Source organism: Tympanuchus pallidicinctus, unplaced genomic scaffold (assembly GCF_026119805.1).
Source record: "Tympanuchus pallidicinctus isolate F22 unplaced genomic scaffold, pur_lepc_1.0 scaffold5, whole genome shotgun sequence".
NCBI classification, from domain to species: domain Eukaryota; kingdom Metazoa; phylum Chordata; class Aves; order Galliformes; family Phasianidae; genus Tympanuchus; species Tympanuchus pallidicinctus.
In genome coordinates, this window is record NW_026294769.1 from 47,963,513 (window position 1) to 47,985,662 (window position 22,150).

Below are 22,150 nucleotides of genomic sequence, written 5' to 3' on the forward strand. Positions count from 1 at the left end.
TAAGAACAGGGGTGTTTAATATGGATGTTTGGTGCATGTCATTTATGTTACATATTGTTAATATCTTGCAGAGAATAAATAATAATCAAATACAGTGATCTGGTCAAATAGGTTAATAGGGTACTGAATCAATTCCTAAGTATATGGAACTAGACTAAGAAGTCTAGTTAACAAGAGTCAACTCTTAAAAGCAGGGAGTAAAGCTAAGCATAAATGCTTAATAAGTGCTGCAATTAAGCAGCATCTTGGGCTTCTGAAATTAGCAGAGCACCATGCTGTACCCTCTTACGCTGACACTTTCATTATGGGTTGGATCTGCTTAGTTTTTCAGATAGAGGCAGGAAAGATGTGTCAACTCACGACGTATATATACAAATGATCACTTGGTGTTTTCAGGCATTATGCTTGTAAGCTGATGTAAAGTAAAAAGACTGATACTGGTAATGTCTAGCTTACAAGTCCTTAAGTAAATGCACTGATCCAGACTGGCATCAGAATACATACTCAATCCTATTGGCCATTAAGAAATTCTCCATGAGTGTTGTCTAACAGTTAGTAGCCTGACACAGACCTGACCAAGGCAGAAACTTGAGTGCTCCCAAAATGTCTGAGGTGCAAATGAGTACAAAAATTCCCTCTACGTTCTTTAACTAGCAGGCAGATGATGACAGTATTTTGTATCTGTTAAATAATAAAACTATTGAATGCATGGTTAAACAGGTAATGCTTAATTCTGCTTCTGTGAGAAAGAAAAAAAATATTTCATCTTGAAAAATCAATCACAGTTTGTTAGGAAAGAGGGAAAAAAAAGAAAAAAAGATAGAGGAAATTAAAAAAAAGATCAGCTGTAATTTATAGGAAATAGTGGCATATAATCTGAGAGATGGAAGTGAGATATTGGCTGGGAGGTCAGATCTTGAGCAGCTCTGCAAACCAGTGTTGGGATTAAAGCTACTTGTCATTCCATCAGCACTAGTGTGACTTGAATAATGCAGGTTTGCAGGTAAGCTGATCTGTTCTACATCTGTGAAGCTGCATTAGCATGTAAATTAAATCTCATTCTGTTGACTAAACATGGACATTATAAACACAACCAGTAATGATTTTTAAGTATAAGCAGATAAATAGTGGCTTCCAAGGCAGCAAAGGGAAAGGCAGATTTTTGCTGTGTAGCATGGTGACGGGTCTGCTTCATTACTGATACAGTACCACTCATATGTCACTTTTTTTTGTTTACTAAGAACAGCATAGATGTAATTGTGCACACACTATGATGCTGATTTCTTTGCATCAGCAGAACCATGCATTTGTCTCAGCAAAGTTCTGCTATCACTTGGAATGTCAAATGACAAGCATCAAATGAGAAGAGAGGAGATTAAGATTGGATAGAAGGAAAAAGTATTTTAGTATTTTACAGTGAGGATGGTGAGGCACTGAAACACGTTGCCCAGAGAGTGGTGGATGCCCCATCCCTGGAGACATCCAAGGTCTGGCTGGATGAGGCCCTGAGCACCTGATCTAGCTGTGAACGTCTCTGTTTACTGCGGAAGAGTTGGACTAGATAACCATTAGGTGTCCCTTGCAACTCAAAAGGTTCTATGATTCTGTGATTAACTATATCTTGAGTCATGGGATGGGCTGTATCACTTGCTTTCATTGGAATTTCGCTAAATCTACTACTTCAATAACTCACTTGCCTGTAAAGTAATTTCTACTGTCTACATTATTGTCATGTTTGTCATTTAGCTCTCTATTGATTTAAGAACAGAGAATGTGAAAGCTAACAGTTTAGAATTGTAGAATCATTGAGGTTGGAAAAGACCTCTAGATCATCTAGTCCAACTGTCACAGAATCATAGAATGGTCCAGATTGAAAAGGATCTCAACGATCATGAATCTCCAAACCCCCCACACATGCAGGGCCACCAACTTCCACATTTAATATTAGACCAGGCTGCCCAGGACCCCATCCAACCTGGCCTTGGACACCTCCAGGGATGGAGCATCCACAAGCTCTCTGGGCAGCCTGTTCCAGCACTTCACTCATAGTAAAGAACTTCCCCCTGACATCCAACCTAAATCTTCCCTCCCTCAGCTTAAAACCATTTCCCCTTGTCCTGCTGTTATCTACCCTTACAGAGTTGACTCCCCTCCTGTTTGTAGGCTCCTTTAAGTACTGATTCAGGCAGCCTGTTCCAGTGTATTACCACTCTTTTTGAAAAGGAAACCAATCTCCCCTCACGCAACTTAAGGCCATTACCTTTCATCCTATCACTTTTCCTTGGGAGAAGAGACCAACCCCTATCTCACAACCTTCATTCAGAATGTTGCAGAGAGTGATAAGATCTCCCCTGAGCCTCCCCTTCTCCAGACTGAACAGTCCCAGTTCCCTCATCCACTCCTCATAAGACGTGCTCCAGACCCCTCACCAGCTTCATTGTCCTATCTGCTGCATTAATAATTCTCTTTATCAATCAAACAGCACTAAGGCTGGGAACTACTCAAAAACTACCTGGAATTTCTATTTCTGGTGGGAATCCACTCCTGGATGAGCCATGATAAGTTTTGGTGGAAGGTGTCATTGTTACAGGCACATAGAAAAGACCTAGAATATAAATAAACTCAGGAAAGGAGGAGTTGGTGGGGAGCTGCAGGGGTTGCTGCTTTATTTGGGGAGCCATATATTCAGTGATATGTTAAGTCGTGGCTAGACCCTATTTTCAAAGTACCCTATCAAATAGATTTGAACCTCTGGCAACAGTGTGTCACCATGCATGGCTGATCATATTTTATCAACTAATTGTTTTTTACCTAACTCATGCTCAGATGAAAACAGATTTACTATTCACTCTGATGTATGCTTGAGAATGCCTAAATGGTAATAAATGTCAGCATTGCTTTAGGTAAGTGTGCTGTATAGGAAGTCTTGTAGTTATTTGTAAAGTTCTACCAGTCATCATGGATCTCTCCATATTTTATCCCTATATTTACACTGAAAATACACAAGAAATGCTTCAGTTAAATATCACAGACCAAATGGGGGGTGGGGGTGCAAGATAACAATATTGTGATATTTGGCTTTGCATAGTATGCAGTCGTCTTTTCACTTTTAACTTGGAAGTTACACATGAATGCAGATAAGACACAACATGTTTCCTGGAAAGATCTTCAATTCTACAGCCTCATCTTTGATGCTGCAGTGCAGTCGAAACGCGGACTGTGTAACATCTAATTGCAGTTATCATTTCCCTAGCAACAGAATGATATCCTCAATGCATTACACAGTAAATTTCAGAGAATAGTGCGTGCTGCAAGGGAGAAAAGATGGATGACTTACTAGGCATTTTTCATCTATAATTATTCTCATCCAGGGAAAGAATTCAGCGCACCCTCCAAACACAGCTATGACATCCTCATTTGTTCAGTAGTGAAACACCAACACTACATAATAATGAAGATTCTATAAACTTCTACCACTGTTCTGTTATTACAGAACCTCCTCCCCAGCAGAATAATCGAAGTGCTCCAGAAAATAACCAGTAAATAGCACACGGACACCTCCTGGTGGCACTGGGTAGTATTTTAAATAGCAGGATTAGAACTTAACGCTGACAGAAAGAAATCCAAACAGCCATGCTGGACCTGGGAAGGAGTTGAGAACCTTTGTGTGTTTTTTTTTTAATTATGAGAACAAAGTAATGGAAGTGCATCTTCTGCATGATTAATTTATAGGCTTGACTTTCATCCTTAATCTCCTAAAACACCCATCATTTTTCAGAGCTTGGTAAGTAAGATCTGCATCCCTGCCCCACAAAGAAAATTTCCATAAGTGCTGGAAATAAACCTGGGATTGTACAGCAGGTCCTGCAGCTGATTCCAGCTGATGATCAGAAACCAGAAGTGCAGTATTCTCCTGCCTTTATGCAGCATCTGGCTGCTAGAAGGACAGCACACAGACTTTCACTCTGGACTCACCAATCTGAAAGCACTGTCAAAATTTTGTACCCTCCTGGTGACCTTTAACATTAAAAATTAAGAATCTGAGTATATCAAATAGGCTTGAAATTGAAAGAAGTCCTGACAGCAACAATAGAGAAGTTTCTGGGAAGTAGGTGTTGGAAGCTTTGAAAAAGTCCACAGTCTAAAATACTTGTCTTCCTAAAGGCAGTACTTGCCAAACTAAAACTTGGTGATGGAAGAGTTGTCCATGCATCTCAACCACATTACATCTGCTGATAACAACACGTGATCAGCATTGCCACAACTCTGGCGAATAAATCCAGTTGCTAACTCTTCCCCTGATGTCTGAAAAAGGAATTGTGCTGCAGTGGCCCACATGGTAGGTAATGTTAGCATCAGAAATTTCATTCTGACAAATTTCTCATTGCATTTTCTATCATATGTTCCTTCTTCAAAATCAAGTGTTTGGGCCAATAAGTCTTAGTTTTACAAAACAGACCTGTATGAGACGAAGCCACAAAGGGAAGTTACGCTTCCTTTGAAGTAGCCCATCTATGGCTATCTATCAGACTCAGGAACTCCCGAACATTGCAATGTGGTTCTTAACAACAGCTATTTATGTTCTCATATAATTTTAGTCCCAACCATGGCACAATGTTATGCTTGTGTTGCTCAAAGAGTAGCAATTGCTGTTTAGCTGTCCCAAACACAGTTCAGCCACATGCCACAGCTTTCTACAGTAGTGTTATGTGTGTATACCTATGTGTGTAGCCACATGTTACCTTATCAATTGTGGATCCTGATCCTTCTTTTTGGGAACACATTCTGCCCCAAACATTTGGTGTTTTTTTTTTGAAAGGTGAAAATGATAAATCTCCCAGATGACAGCTATGTTCTTTCATGATTTATACACGAGAATACTCAAGGACTGGAAAATATATGTAGACGTGCCTTTCTTCAGTGTTTTGTACTATTAAATGGCCTGTAAAAGTAAAAGAAAAACAACTTCCCAGTGTTCTTCTACTGAATTTTGAGCATAAAATATCCGACATAATTGTCAGCTGTTTGTATTAGCAGTCTCATAGAACCATAGAATCAAGGAATGGTTTGGGTTGGAAGGGACCTTTAAGATCATCCAGTTCCAACCCCCTGCTATAGGCAGGGATGCCTCCCTCTAGACTAGGTTGCTCAAAGCCCCATCCTGCACGGACTATATTTCTGTAAAGATATTGTGATTTCAAAAGATGAAGTGATTAATTTAATCCATCACAGAGATCTTACTATCATTTATGTTGATGCGAATCTTGAACAAAAGCATCTCAGCATAATATTTCTGTCAATGTTTGATGGCAGGAGACCTGCTTTCATCTCAGCCACCCATGAGACTAGTCATTGTCTTCCCAGAAGCTCACAAACTCATGTCCATCCATCCCTGCTGCCCCCCATGAAATATTCAGGCTCTTTTCTTTAAAGCATTTTTCTGTTGCTCTAAAATACTTCAGTGATTGCTACCCACGGGTTGTGCATTCAGAAAATATTTAAAAGTTACAACTTCTGTCTCCCAGAATTAAGACTATGCAGTAGATATTCCCATTTGCTAAAACAGTTTTGACAGGAATGCTGAGCATGAGTGAATGAGAAGAACTGAGCATCTAACTGCTGGCTAGGAAAAAAGCAAGTAACTACTTTGAATTTTAGCACACTACCAATACAAAAATAATAAGTAACCTATAGAATCACAGAATCATAGAATGGCCTGGGTTGAAAAGCACCTTAAAGATCATCTAGTTTCAACCCCCCCCGGTTGTGGAGAGGGTTGCCAACCACTAGACCAGGCTACTCAGAGCCACATCCATCTATGCTCGGTATGTTCTGCAAAAATAACTTTTAAGGTCTTTGCAGAATTGGACACTAAATGATTTACAATGCAGTTGCTGTTGATAAGCACACAGAAAACACTACTCAGTACATAACAACATACTGGGTTGGGAAAAAATAAAAAATAAAAAATAATTTTAAAAAAGTCTTGGAAGATATAATCGAAGCAGAACCCAAAAAGGGCACTGATCTGAGCAGTCACGCAAGGGGCAAAAAAAAAGCACATTGATATCCTTGGTAAGAGGCATCTGGGGCCTGCTCACTGCAGCATCCTCGTTGCACATAACTACCACTGCCAGCTACGTGCCTCCAGCTGTAATGGGTAGCTACAGGCAGCTACAAGGCTCTGCTTTTAAACCTTCAGTGGTAATGGGTAGGTACTTGAAAATGGAAAGGATCGTGACAACAGTAGTGTATTTCACATTAAATTTCTTTGCATTTCCATGGCGGAAGGAAGAGGAAGATGTATGTCATCTTGAAACATATTTCCTTCCCATTTACACCATATTCTTTTCTATTTTCAGACTTGTATGGAGCTGCAAAGCTAATGTAACACAAAACTATCATAACTAATTAGATCAGTGGTGGTATTTGGGACTGAACACAGTATTTCGCTTTCAATATAGCTGCATATAATCCAGTCTGTTTTTACCAAAACACATTTTATACATATTAGTGTAACATTAATCTTTTCTTTCTCTGGTTATCTACCATACATTGCCATTTCTCTCTGCTGTTCCCAGAATCTTCAGAATCATGTTTTTCACTGTACTTGCTGTGGCTTATTTAGAACACTGTAACAAACATGAGGCATCAAAATGGTTTGTTGTGCTGTAAACTGGCTTCTATTTTCAGTAACTTCTTTTGTTGTTACTTCTATTTTTGTCATGGCAACATCTATATATCTCTATCCAGTTTGATCCCACTGAATTTATTAAAAGTTTTTTCTCAACAGGATTGATTTTCTGCCACTTTTTCTGCTATTCTTTTCTCTTTTAAAATCATGCACCAGTGACTACCAGCCCTACTACACATACTGCATTTCATTTGTAACTTACTTTGTTCTGTACTCACCATGTGAGTTTGCTTTTGTTATGACACATAACTTGGCCACAACCATTTCCATGTTCAGAAAAAACTGAAAGGGGACTTCTAACAAGAATGATCTTACCCCAAGCTAGGATTCATTCTTTAGTTTGCTTTAACCTGAGGACTTAGATACAAGTACCCTTGAAACCCTTATTTATACAGTACATGTTATCTGTAGGCTGCAATGCTCCTGTTGATGTTTCCTGAGCAGTTTAGCAATTTGTGATAAAATGTTCTATTTTGCTTTTCTGGATTTCGGTTGTTTGTTTTTTTTTTTTTGTTGTTGTTGTTCTTTTTGTTTCGTTTTGTTCTGCTTTTTGTTTGCTTGTTTGTTTTTTAAGTTAGTGCGTCTCTCTTTCAACATTTCATATCTGAACACTTCATCTTTCCCTGAAAACTGCAGATCCTGTCCCATCATCTTCCTTGATGAAGAATTACAAAAGCAGCTCTATAATTACTTCACTATTTCTTTCATTTTCCTTAAGGCCCAGAAGTCCTTGAACTATTGAAATATCTTTAGGTTCTATTCTCTCTTCTTTTTTTACAGTTCAAGTCACGTGGAAATCTGTATTCCAGTTTCATACGTCCCTTATTTTAAAAGATTTCTGTTGGGCTCAGAGATCTCCTGCTCACTTAAGTCTCTAAATAAGAGGAGGGAAAACTGTAGTTTCCCTTCTTGAATATATTGTAGGGTAACTTTGTCAAGTCTATTTTGCCACTTTCTGAAGACTTTAAATACATTGACTTAGAGTTTGAGACATTGATTTAACTTCAAATACTGGCCAGTTTGTTCCATTTTAGTTATGAAAAAAAAGGCTTTCTCGTACATCTACAATCACATGGCAATTCAATCATTATTTTTTCAATTTCAGCAATAGGAAAGGCAGAATTCATTAACACTTAACTAGTACAGGCAGACTGAGGTTATTTCTGTCTTCATTCAAATAAATAAACAGCTTAATTCAAAGGTGTATGTTTGATCACTTGTCTATTATGGAGATGTAATGGCAAACTAGCACGTACATTGTGACAAAGATATTGCAGGTAAATTAAAGGAAAGTATGTAATTTCGTCTTAAAAGCTTTTGTGTTGTAGTTTGACAGCTTAGGCTTTGAAATCTGTGATTTCTATGCAACAGTCTGTCAGACTGCACCACTAGGAAATACAAATGCACTCTACATGAATTGAAGGTGTAGCATATGCCTTGAAGCTTGCACATGGAAAAATAAAAGTTAACTCTTCCTCTTAGTCCTTGTCTTTTAGCTATGATCTGATATCCTTCCTCATTCTTAACAGAAGCCTGAAATAAATGTTGGAGGTTCAAGACCAGGTTGGATGGGGCCCTGGTCAAGCTGGTTAAGTACCTGATCCAGAGGTTGGTGGCCCTGCCTGTGGCATGGGGACTGGGGCTTCATGATCCTTGGAGTCCTTTTCAACCCAAGCCATTCTGTGATTCTGTGATTCTGTGAAGGATTCTTCCCAGATATTATCTTTTACAAAGCTCATTTCATGACACTGAGTATGAACCTAGTAAGACACAAACTGACTTCCTAAAACCAGGAAGTTGGGTTCCTTCTCCTTTAAACAACCATCCATCAAAAAGAAAGAAAACAAAAAAACAGACAAAAACAAACAAAACAAAAACCTTTTAAAGCCAATAGTCAAAACTCAAAATTTTAAATAAGGCCTCAGACGAAAGACACTGAGTCCCTTTGCTACTGAAGGTAAGATCTCTTCTCCTTTCCTGCTGAAAGCCCAGCAGCATTTTGCTCTTTGAAGAAGTAGGGACCAGATAATCGTGACAGTATGTGTTAGTCCAGTCGTCAGTAACACTGGTCTTCACAGGAAATCATTTTATCAAAGGTTGTAGTAATAACACTTTTCCCAGTTCCTTTCCCCAACAGTCTGCAGATTAAAGCTTTGACCCCAAAGGTGACATCAAAGGTTCAGAATAAATCCTCTACTTTGAAGAGGCTTTGAATCTCCATCGTCTGCTTTCTAGGCAAGAAAATATTCTGGTACACCCAAGTCCTCCTTTTAAAGATTTCCCCACTGCAAAACAAAGAACTGAAAGGCCTTGCCTTCTCCCAGGCGAGTGCCCTAACCACTGGATTACTCGACAATGGGTCCAAAACTACAGTGGTAGTTTTCTTCAAGTTGAAAGTAAAGAGCCATGTGGATGATCTCATCTTCAGAGGAAAGTACTGAAAGGGATTTCCATGCTTAATACAGTTAAGTCAAAGAGAACTCAGCCCCAAACCAAAGGGAGAGATATACATCCCGGACAAGCAGGCCTGAAGCATCCCCTATGCTGCTCCCTGTGAGCTCATGGAGCTCAGCCCTCAGCACGACTTCTAGAGACACTACTTTTGTGCACAAAGTCCATAGTTACTCTGGGCATTGTCAGAGGACAGAGAACTGCCATAGCTGTGTCCTCCCTGTAAACAGAGCCAAACATTTATTAACTCTTCTGCTCTCAAAAGGAGAGATTATAAAGCACTACTGACCAGAAGCATAAATATAATTTGCCCTCCAACAATTGCAATAACAGAAACTCATAAAGTATAACTATCCAACCAACCCCAGAGTCCTCTAGAAGCAGATTTCATGCTGGCATTAGTATTCCAGGATGATTTTTGGAGAAATCACCGAAGAACAGCTGCTTTTGAAACTTTTAGTTAACAACTTCCCTATCCCAGGTTATCTTTTTTAAAATAAACATGCTTTTTCATGTATCGTGTTCCTAGTTCATACTAAACCCAAAAAAATCTTCTATCAAGACAAACATACAACTAGAGGAATACAATGTTGGAATTTTTTTTTAAGACAGAGGGAAAAAGTCTACAAAACCACTGATGTCAGTCCTTTCCTGAGCCAAGGAGTTGCTTTCATAGTATTCTGAACAAATGCTTTGCCAAGACTTTCTTCTAAATAAAGATCCGTTCTCCCATAAGAGTATAGACTTCAAAGAAACAGCAAAAAGCAACAGAGCTTATAAAGCAGACTGTGTTTAAAGGAAAAGTTTGTGTCAACATACTACTATTGATAGAGAAACTGATGAATTTGGACATTGATATTGAGTGTCCATTTTACAAAAAAAGGAGAATTACAAGTGGGAATTTTTCCTTGGCTCTATCCCTTTACAATATATTGGCCTTGAGTAGATGCAAGACTGCTGGAGCAAATTCAGTTTTCTCTTCATGTGATGTAATTCCAAAGTAATAGTCCTGGAGCAAATGTTATACTTACAGAGTTGAAAGTAGGGATCAACCGTACTCTGTAATTTCTGCATCAAGCCCATGCTGTAAATCAGCTTCATATTTTAGTACGATTCAGATCTCTGCATAGATGTATACTCCTAGGGAGCATTCACTGTACAATTGCTGCTTCAGGTGAGGGGAGGCTGTATGTGTCAAACAACGGAGTGGTGCTCCCTTTATGCAAAATACACCTGTTTAGCAGAATGCTGCAAAACTATATTTCAGAATTCAGTTCTTTCTATGAGCATATAAATGCAGTATCAGTATTGTTTGCAGCCATATGACAGCATCTCAGAACAGCACTTTGTTCTTAGAGTTAGAAGAACAAGCAATAAACTGGAAACAAAAGTACATGAAAAAGAAACCTTCAGTCAAAACCTTTATTATTTTATTCCTTCCATATTTATTTGGCATAAAGCTTTGAGAAGTTATTTGAGGGATCATGAAGAGGGAATAAAATTATTATTGTATTATCATACTTTGGCATATGAATAATAATTATTATGTTTCCTTCCAGTACTAGAAGGAAGCTTATAACCAGGATGGAAAACAACTTTTTGCATGTTCTGGTAGAGATATGACAAGGCGGAATGGCTTTAAAGTAAAAGAGGGGAAATTAGATTAGGTTTTAGGAGGAAACTCTTTACTCAGAGAGTGGTGAGGCACTGGCACAGGCTGTCCAGAGAAGCTGTTAATGTCCCAACCCCAGAGGAGTTCAAGGCCAGGCTGAATGGGGCCCTGGGCAGCCTGAGCTGGTGGGTGGCAGCCCTGCCTGTGGCAGAAGGTTGGAACTGGGTGATCCTTCAGGTCCCTTCCACACCAAGCCGTTGATCAATTCTTGTTACAATTAATAACCAACTTGGTATCGTATTATTGTACTTCAGTATATTAAATGGTAATTATTATTATTGATTGGTAGTTGTAACTAGCAGTTACAACTAACAGTTGTATACTGTGTTCCTTTTTTCATGTTAATCTGAGTCTATCAGACTTTCCCATAAAATGCTCAGCTGAATAGAGACATTGTGTTATCTCCATAAAGGGGAAAAAAAAAATCACTGTATGAGTTTGTTTAATATATGGTAAGTAATTAAATTAATGTAAGGGTATGTATCAGCAACAGACATCTACATGCCTCCAAGTCTTATTCTTAGGACATACTCAGCCTGGTGACTAACAGACCCATGAAACTGAGTGATGCCACCTCTCTACTTCAGCTTCACCATTATTTTTTTTTTAGTGGGAGGAATGAAATGGAAAGTCTTGTGTACTAATTCCTCAGCCAGAGACATGGTGATTTTTTGAACTCCTAATCCATATTTGCTGAGGTCAAATGGTGTCTTCAGTACATCTAATTTTTATTATCATCCAGAAGAGAGGCTTTTCAGAACAGCAAGTGCAATTTCTTTCTAAAGGAAACCACATGGGGAGGGGAGGGGAGAGGAGAGGAGAGGAGAGGAGAGGAGAGGAGAGGAGAGGAGAGGAGAGGAGAGGAGAGGAGAGGAGAGGAGAGGAGAGGAGAGGAGAGGAGAGGAGAGGAGAGGAGAGGAGAGGAGAGGAGAGGAGAGGAGAGGAGAGGAGAGGAGAGGAGAGGAGAGGAGAGGAGAGGAGAGGAGAGGAGAAATGTTCCTGCTTTTTGCAGTCTGTTTAAAAGAAGTGTCATTAAAAATTAGGGGAGAATGAAGTACCTGTCTTTCTGAAAATGAAGCAAAACTATTTCCTTGCCATGTCCTACGATCAGAGCATCTTGTGTGGTTTCCTACACCTCCAGAAAGCCTTGTTTTGTCAGTATCACTTCCCAAGGAATTGCAGACACCAAGATTAGGATGAGTCATCTGTACCACAGCAGCATATATGTTCAGTCTCTCTGCTGTTTTCTTACTTCATTACTGATCTCTAAGAGTAACATGGAAGTTTCATAACTGAACAGTGTTTTCTCTTAACTTCTTGTTTCTTCAGACTGAGATTAGTTGGAGTTCTAAAGCTGCAAACACACATGCACACAAAAAGGGCTGTGATGGAACCTGGAAAGAGATACATTCTTTTTATTAATGAAAAATGAGGAGAATTTGCATTGCAGGGTGTGCATATGTCATTTCAAGAGTTACGTGCAGACGCCTGAATTCATATTGCAAATAAGAACAACACAGAGCTCCTGCAAATTCCTGCACAAAGTAGAATGCCTGCTGATATATATATATACAGGATCCATATCCTCATAGATACCCATCTATCATTATAGCATCCATATAGGTACAAGACAGGGATCTTAGCCTGTATATAGAACTGAGAAATGTTTTATGTACAAAAATAATATACAGTAATTGTACATCAGATAGCACCAACAATAAACAGCCAATTACCTCAAAGTATGTAGTGACAGCTTTTGGTCCAATTCTTTATGTTTACAGTAAAAAAAACAATAATTTTGTTAGCAATAACAGATGTTTATACAGCAAGCACACTAACTGAATGCTACACACTCAAGTATAGGATAAAATACACAAGAGATGACTGATTAAGATAATGGATGGTTAAACACAGCAGATGGAAATGGCTTTTAAGATTTTTATGGAGGACTTACATAGAAACCTAGGATTGGGAAAAGCTAAAGTAGTAGTTCAAATCCAAGGTCCAAGGATCAAGTTATTGGAAAGTGTTTTTCTGGACTATCACTAGAACACATTTGGGGTCTGAATGTAGGGAAATCTATTCACCCACAAGACACTATAGCTCTGACATGGAAATGCTAGTGCAGGAGTTGTCCAGACTGTGCCCTGGACTTGTTTGTTTGGTACAAGGCACCAAATTTTGAGATGCCTTGATACTGTAAGACTGATAACTAGGTAAGGACATACCTACACTTAAGTATGAGCTAAAGGAAAAATTCGGCAGGTGTGCAGACTGCTGACTTGTAAGAACACCAACAGAACTCGTTCCACAATGACTAATCCACCATGCCCTAAGCAAAATTCCAAGTGTGTCTGAATGTACCGCATGCACTTTAGAAAGCAATTAGTGACACAATTATCTGAAGTGCAATAGCCCTAGCTCCCAAAGCCTGGTTGGACAGCCTCCACATATCCCAACCACACGCAGCTCTTTTACGTCTGTCACTGGACAGACACAAGAAGTTGGGTACTCTGAGGTGTAATTTCACACTGGCACTTCACACAAGTGAAGTGGTCCCAGGAACCAGAGGGAGGCAGCTGGAGCTGCAGGAAAGAGGATACTGCATAGTGAATTTGTCAGGAGCTGTAACAAGTTGGCATCCTAGAGCTGTCAAAGATTTGGGCTGGCTTAGCAGCAGACAAAAATCACATTCAAAAATGCAAATTTAGGATTGAAGCTCAGTTTTATTTTTTTGTTATGCCTTTTTAACTTTGATCAGAGCTTTCAAAGAATCCATTCTCCAAAAGTCTAGTTTTTAAAGAAAAATCAAAGGCACACGTCAATAAGGAGGGGGAAAGTGCCTGCCAGCAAAACACCCATTTTTTCTCTTATTACTGCCTACAGCTGACGTTTGAATATCTGATAACAATACTTGGCACCACCTGATACATCTGAGATGGAAATGGCCTTCCTTAATGAACACAAAAAGCTACTAAGCAGAGCACTTAAAATGTGTTTGTGAGTAACAGACTAAAAAGATGTAAGAGATGTGGACGTATACACAAAATAAAAAGTACACATTAGAGGAATTTTGTCCTGCCCATTTTACCTTATCCATACTTTATATATTATCTTTTCGGTAAGTATAATTGAATCTTGTTTAAAATCAACACATTTCCCAAAAATGACATGAAAATGATTTAAGAATAAAAACAAAAACAACCAAACAGGCCATATTTCAATCACTGAAAGCGTGATAACCATGTGTAAGGTTGTTTTCTCAAAATCTTCTTCAGTTCCTAGTATTAAACGAATGTCAAACTCACTTCCATTTATTTTACGAGTATCCAGCTTTTTCTATGCAAACAGTAAGATGACTGTGATGCCAGGACACAGAGGGGGTGTCACGGAAAACAATCTCACAACTCATAGTTCTGCATGTGACATTTTGTGTAATTTTACTTCCCCTTTCCAAGTCTTATGCTGCCAGCTTCAGTGATAGTTTGAGATCAAAAAATGTCCTTAGCTGCAGGCTATTGTTGTAACTAATAGCTTCTACACCCAAATACTTTTCTTAGGCTGAATAGTTTAGAGCAAAGATCAGCTTACTTCAGGCTATGAGTTCAGTGTGTTTCACAGTATAGAACAAAAATAGAAATCCTCAGTGGATTTCAGTTTCAAGACTATTATTTGTAGCTCTTTTAAATGTATAAGAAATTTCATATTCATCCAGACAGACTGAAACATTGAGCTATGTGTAATCAGATATTTGCCAGTGAATCAAATAAAGATTTTTGCAATTCCAAATCCTACAGTTTGATCAAATGACAAAAAGTATTTAGGAATACATTACAAAAATTATTTTCTGTTGGCATGAATCCTCTCAGTTATTGATTTTTTTTTATTAAAAATGAAGTATGCCACAGAAAAGTTGTTGAATTAAGCCAGTATGACACCAGCAATACTGTGGGACTATCACCCAAACTGAAAACATTGACTAATAATTCAGTGTTTCTTGCTGTAGCTTCTGTATAGTTGGTGACTTCTCATAAAGTTGTAAAAAAGAATACACAGTACTGTAAATCTAAGTTTAAAAATAAAGCACATTGTATGTTTTTCTTTTATGTTAGAGCCTATAGTAATGACTAAAGTTACTCATGAGCAACTTTCATCTTCATGAATAATATTTTACAGTCTAGACTATGCCAAATGTGCTAAGTAGTTATATGAATCTGCAAGTACCAGGATTGAAGTAAATACTGAAATCAATTTTTTATCCAAGGGTCTGACTGCATGGCAAAGTTGGCATGGACAGAGAAAGTCAGCTCAGCTCACGCCAAAGGTCACTGCATTTTCCTTAAGATATTTCTTTTTTCTTTCTTTCTTTCTTTTTTTTTTTTTTTTTCTAGATTTCAGTATACTGACTATGCCTAAAAGGCTGTCTATTTCAATACCTTGTTAGACTGGCTTTTAGAAATGTTGAAGAGCCAATTTTCACCCTGCACCATAAGTAGGTGTAATCACTGATACTACAAGGGACATGTGAATATCTGGCATTCAGAAAACAAAACAAAACAAAATAAAACCAAAAAACCTCATGTAATTGTGAGACAGAATGAATTCTCACCATAGGGATATACCAAATGCTTCTCATAAGAGCAAGTAAAGGAAGAAAAGGCAAAGGTGTATATGGAGTAAAGTTGTGATCTTTAAAGGAAGTGTTATGAGAGACAATCACAAGGAGGTCAGCTCCAACTAGAGATTGTCTGGAGAATTCACAGGATCACAGAATGGCTCGGGTTGGAAAGGACCTCAAGGATCATGAATCTCCAACCCCCCTGCCACATGCAGGGCCACCAACCTCCCCATTTAATACCAGACCAGGCTGCCCAGGGCCCCATCCAACCTGCCCTTGAACACCTCCAGGGATGGGGCATCCACAACCTCTCTGGGCAGCCTGTTCCAGCACCTCACCACTCTCATAGTAAAGAACTTTAGCCTTTTTCTGTATAATGCAAAGAGAGCAAATGCAGTGAAACCGCATTTGGGTTAGATGAAACTAAATGTACTTTTAGACTATTGCTTTTAAGTTTTTCTTTCTTTGCCAAATTGCTATGTAAAAATATTTTGTTTTAAGAACAATTTTTACAATCAAGTCTGTGAATACATATTACCCAGTAGAATTAAAAATGTGTAAATTTAGTCACATAGCACAAAGAGTTAAGTGATGACACTGCATAATCTGTAGGTAGCTTTTTGTCTAAGAATAGAAGAATCATGAGATCACATTCTGAGACAGAGAACTGCAAGAAGCAGAGTATATTCAGTGATAAATAAAAAAGGAAACAAATATAACAATATTTATTCTAAGCATTCTGAAAGTTCATTTCCAAATGACTTTACACCATTAGTTACTATGATTTAACACATTTTCCTCTGAATATTAAAAAAGAACATTATGAAAATCACACAAAAATATAAATTGAAATGTAATCTCAATTACAAAAAAAAATTCTTATGACAGAATTTGCCACCTTTGTTCTATCCACAAGAGTAAGAATATATATGTATAATTTTCATTTTAACTGCCATGTAAGACATTTGGATAATTCTAGAAAACTAGAATATTTTACTTGCTTCGTGGTCTACTGGTTTGTACAATACATAAATGCAACCAATTTTTGCATGCCTACCCAGAAAAGTCAGTTTTCTAAGCAAGCACTTAGGGTACAGAAATGCATAAACTACTTTGCACACAAACTCACATCAAAAGGCTTTGTTAAATCACCTTTATAGGATTGTTTTGCTTCTCAGTAATCTCTCAGTTTTGGCTTGTGCCATGCCTCAGAAAACAAGACCATGTCCTAAAACAACAAGCTGAAGTGTGGCAATGTGTTGGAAATAAAACACAAATGGTACATGAGATTTACCAAAAGTCAATGTCTGCCTTATGTAGACTGTGCTCTGATTTTCCTACTCATTTTTTTTAGAGAACTACCCTGCTAGTAGAGCTGTGAAAACTAACAAACAGCCCGACGTTTGAAAACTGTCATATAGGTTGCAAAATATAACTGTTATATAGGTTGCCAATATATAGCAATAAGTAAACAGTGGAACTACTGCAGTCTGTAAAATTTCAAGTGCCTCTCTAATGAGACTTTTGAAGAAAAGGTGATACAGAAAAAGGGGGTATATCATGTCATTTTAAAGTTCAGCATAGAAATGTAGAGACTAGAAGGCTATGCTCAATGCCTAAGACTGGAATTACTGAATTTTGAGCCCTGACCCTCGCAAATTAAAAAAGGCTCCTCCAGGTTTCACAGGAGAAAATATAAGCAAATATGTGAAATTACTTGTGAAAGTAAAGAACTCAAAGAACTTTGTGTTTCTTCAGCTCTAAAGCTTGGACTTCACAATCCCAGCTTTACTGACACCACAAGCATACTTGGTTAGAAGAAAGCTGTTATCAGATAGCAAGAGGACACTGACTCCACACCCTGAACCGCAACCCTGAACACCAGGGGTTTGGTCTCGCTCTCTTCTGGAACTCTGGATTCTGCCTTCTGCTCTGAGCAATGGTGCTCTCAGGAGTGGGCAAAAGTTGATAGAACATGTCCAGCAGAAGCACAGCTTGGGAAACCTATTTCTTCAAAACTTCCTGCTGTTCTAACTGTACAGCACTTTCCGCTGCTGCTATTTTGGCACAGTCTTTAAATATTAATCAATCTGGCAGAGTAAAATGTCAGGATTTCTTGAAAGCACAAGGAAGAACTCCCAACATTTCATATTTTAGCCAGACTGAGAAGCAAGAAACAGGAATGTCTACTTTCCTTGTTTTGGCCATTCTATTTTTAAAATGGCTGCTACAAAACCATGAAAGGATTTGAGCTCATTAAAAAATAAATAAGTAAATTAGTCCTATCGGATTTATATAATAGACCTGGTAAAGATTCATATATGTTTTAGAGACAGCACAGCCCAATCCTACACACAGGGCCGTATTTTAAGTTCTTTGTTTCTCATGCTTCTGGATCAAAAAAAAAGATGAAGCTTTTTAGCAAGGAAGGGCTGTTTACTTAAAAACAAAATAAGAGATCAGAAAGGATATGGAACATCAGAGTTAAGAGATGAGAAACCTGCAGGCTTTTTGCAAGTCCTCAGACTTATCAACAGAGAAGATCCTCTGTATTTTGTCACACGTCCAACAAACCAGGCTGGAGAAATTCCTGATTTTATCTTCTCTTTAAACTAATACAAACTACCAGTGGAAGCGTCAGCTCTGTTTTCCTGAAAGATGCTGGCTACCCATTCTGATTTTAATGTGGACACCCAGTGTGTGATGGCACAGTTCATGTAGTTATATAGGGAACCATAAAGACAAGCAGATCAGATGAGGGTTGAGGATCACTTTCCCAGCTACTTGAGTACAGCAGCACTTGGGCCAGCACAAGGAAGAGGTCAGAATGATGAACTGAGAAACAATGGTTATAAGAGGACAGCTGGGCTCAGTGGCAGCAATGGTTTACAGATCAAGAAGGTAAAGCAATAGAGTGTCTGATGAAATAAAAAACAACAGCTTTTCTTTTGTTGTTTATTGTCCAATTGAAGAATTACAGACTCAGATACAAAGTCACAATCCCTGGACTCCTCCTCTGGCTTGACAAAACACATCTAACAACATGGCATTCTAGAATTTAAACTAGCATGTTTATTGTTTTATCGGTGTTTGGGGCATTATTATATCTTATTTGCTCTAACACTGACAGTTTACATTCAGCTTTATACACTGAGCAATTCATGTTTGAGCAATTCACAGGCAAAATCTGTTCACTCAGGCACTGCTCAACAGTGTTCTTTGTGGCCTCTGGTCTTGTTCCATCTAATATGGGAGTCTCTCAGCAAACAAAACTATAATGTGTACTGAGAAAAAGAAAAAGCAAAAAGCTAGGCTGCTAAAAAGATTGATAGGAAAATCACAATACACCAGTTCTGAATATAAATCAGGTCTATAAGCCACAAAAGAACAAAAGGCACTCTTATAGTAGTTCAATTGAGGAATTATTTCAGTAGGAAAGTAATCATTCTTGTCTGTAGTCCTCAATTAGTGTTAATTGTAAGAAAAAGCTTATTAGGAATATTTAAATTTTAAACTCCCCCGTGCAAGCATATCTGAATTCCCAGTAGCTAGTGTGAGGCAAAGTGTATTAATTAAAATGCCACTTTGGGAAATCCTTCTCTATCCCATGTTCATTATTAAGATGAAAGATAGAGAACAGGTTTTCATTTTCTATAAAGATCTTAGTCATTATGGCAAGGATTTAAATGGTGGAGGAAAGCATTTGGAATGTTAATGGAATTCTGATCATTTTACAAGACTTAGACCTTTTACGACTCTTCTGAGCCAAAGGAGGGATTTGCACAGGTTTGCAAAGGTCTAGGACAATACATTGCCAAAGTCTGGATCCCAGAACTCTTTAGTCACTTTCTAAAGGGACTAATGATTTTTGAATGCTTCAGTTTAGATAATCTGCTATATTAAAATATACATACATATTTATTCCTCAAGTCCCACTGGCCAGCCTAAACAATTTAAAAGTTTTACAATCTATTTCATGGAGCCGTCTTTACCTGGAGTAAGTGCTGGCCAAATGAATAAGGGCAAGAATTCAATTCCCATTGCATTTTACTAAATATATCCTGTTATCAATATGCACCTTTCAGACTATCATAATCCAACTATCTCTATCATATGTAGTTAACTGAATGGGCTGTGGCAGTCGCCAGGGTCGACAGGGGCCCCTTGGCCCCTGGGAAACCATGGCAACAAATGTCTTGAAGATAAGAGAGAAGAACAGGTTAGACCAAATAAGGAGGAAACAAGATATGCCACATGTCCATTGGTCAGAGATAACGGTAGTAGCCCTAAGGCATGGGGAAAGTTTTAAGAAGGATGTGCTCCTTGCAATTAACGCCATTTTGCTGCTCACCATATTGGTGTCATGAAAAGCGTTCGAAACTGGCTGGGGCTGTCGGAACACTTTCACAAGGGGACTTCAATCAGGGTCTCCAAAACAAAGGCAACAATCATACAAAGAGCTGCATGAGAAGTAGGGAAGTAGAGCTTGCACGCAAGAAAGAGCTGGAGTTCCTTGTGTAACCAGTCAAGAGCACAGTGAACAAATGTTTTGAAAATGTTGCCTTATGCAACCAAAGACTAAACTGTAACTTGCTTCTATGCCCATAGCTGGCAGGGAAATTGGGCCTTCATAATCTGCCCCTCTTTTATACCAACTAAAACTGAGAAACTCTTCTGAAAAAATAGCCTTCTGAGAGACACATAAGGCTTTCTGCAAACTGATTCTTAAGCTAAGAGAGTACCTGTATATTCCTGCCTGATGTTTGAGCTGACTGCAGTGCAGCTCTCACCTCCTTTGGAATTCCTCCTGGAATTTGATCAGGTGCAGTTGTGTCTATGCCAGTGTTTATATTTCCACTCTTCTAATAATGTGAGTGGGGAAAATGTGACCACTGCACTTATGGCCATGTTTTCTTGTTCCTTCTCAGAGATATCAAACAAACTGAACTGAAAGTGTTCAGACTGTAGAGTCTGAGAGTAGACTAGAGGCAAAAATTCCTGTCATTGCTGCCCCTGCAAAACAGCTGATATGGAAAAGGAGCTAAATATAGACTAGGTGCCTACAAGTTTACAATAGCATAGCAAATGTAACCTAAGATGCATTAGTAGAAATACTCCCATCAGAGGTGAAGAACTCTAGCAGATGTTTACAGTAAGACATTGATCACATGCAAAATGAGGAAAAGCTTCTTTACTCTGAGGGTGACAGAGCACTGGAACAGTCTGCCCAAAGAAGGTGTGGTGAGTCCTTTTCTGGAGATACTCAAAACCTCCTGGATGTTTTCCTATGTAACCTTCTGTATGGAACCTGCGTTAGCAGGAGCATCGGACTCAATGATCTCCAGAGGTCCCTTCCAACACCTATGATTCTCTGATTCTGTAATTCTGCTAAATATGAACTAATGTGGTATAGGTTGGTGGAAAAAAAAGGATACCGCGATGACTATTGAAATGGGAAAGGAAGTTTATGAAGACAGTTCAGAAGAGCTCTACTTTGTTTAGGCTAACAAGGGAAATACTGGAACAGAACATAGGCTAATTGCCTATAAATACATCAAAGAGATAAACAATGAGGAAAATATTTAAACTAGAAACCAACGATGGCAAAAGAAGACAAACTGCAAACCAGTAATTAATAGATTTAGCATATAATTTGGAAAGGAAATCCTAAATATTATAGAAGTGTCAGACTTGCTTTTGGAGTGGTAAGTCTAGAGCAAAGTAGTATAGGCATGGTTGTTTTTTTGTTTTTTTTTTCTTCCTTGTTGTTGTTTTCTTTGTTTGTTTGTTTGTTTTGTTCCAATACGTAAAATAGAGTATATTTACAACAACTGATAGACCCAGCACTGGGCATCCTTTAAGATATTCTGTCCATGTGCATATTTGCACAACAGAAGTTCATACACCAGCCACAGAAAACAGGAGGATTGTTCAGCTTTGCTGCAGAACAGCCACTTGCCTACTAGCTTTGTAAGTCATTTCTTACGTCCTTCACTTCCCAGATGAGTAATGAAATGACACAGTCAGTCAATCGCACCTTGGCAGAGCAAAACTAAGCAGTACATCTATTTCCAGTACAGGATCCAGTCTGAAGACATCTAAGGTAGAATTTGACTACTCTAATGTGGGTGTTGTCTACATCTGAGCTCGTCACCTGGCACTAATACCTCTTCACTTTGTAGTTAGTGCAGAGTTAGTAAGTCTAATTCTTCCTCTGGCTAGAGGTTGGGCTCTGATTCATGTCACCCTGAAACAGGCAGTATGTTTGGCCAGATGGATCTCACTCTCATCCCACAGAACACATAATCTAAAAAAAAAAATTCCTATTGACTATAATAGGAAATCTGACAATTAGCTCAGCTCACCATGTTGTAGACCCTTGAAGTCATCTTCTGCTCTGGTTGCTAATAAAAATAACCACACTTTTCAAAGAGAAACAAGAAACCAAACCAAGCCAAACGATCTTCTAATACAAACTATTCACTACATTGCAAACACAGGATAAAAGTTGTGCTTATGGTTTCATTATAAAGGATTTGTCTGCTGAAAGATGAGATTACCCTAAGCCTCTGCTTTTGAGTTTTCAGCCCCAAAGTATGGAAATATCACAAAAGAAAGTGAACTTCTGTTTGCTACTCTCATAGCTAGGTAAGCAGCCAGCATTTGGCAACTATGACAAACCTTGGCTCTTTCAAGTTTTATGACAAAGATTTAA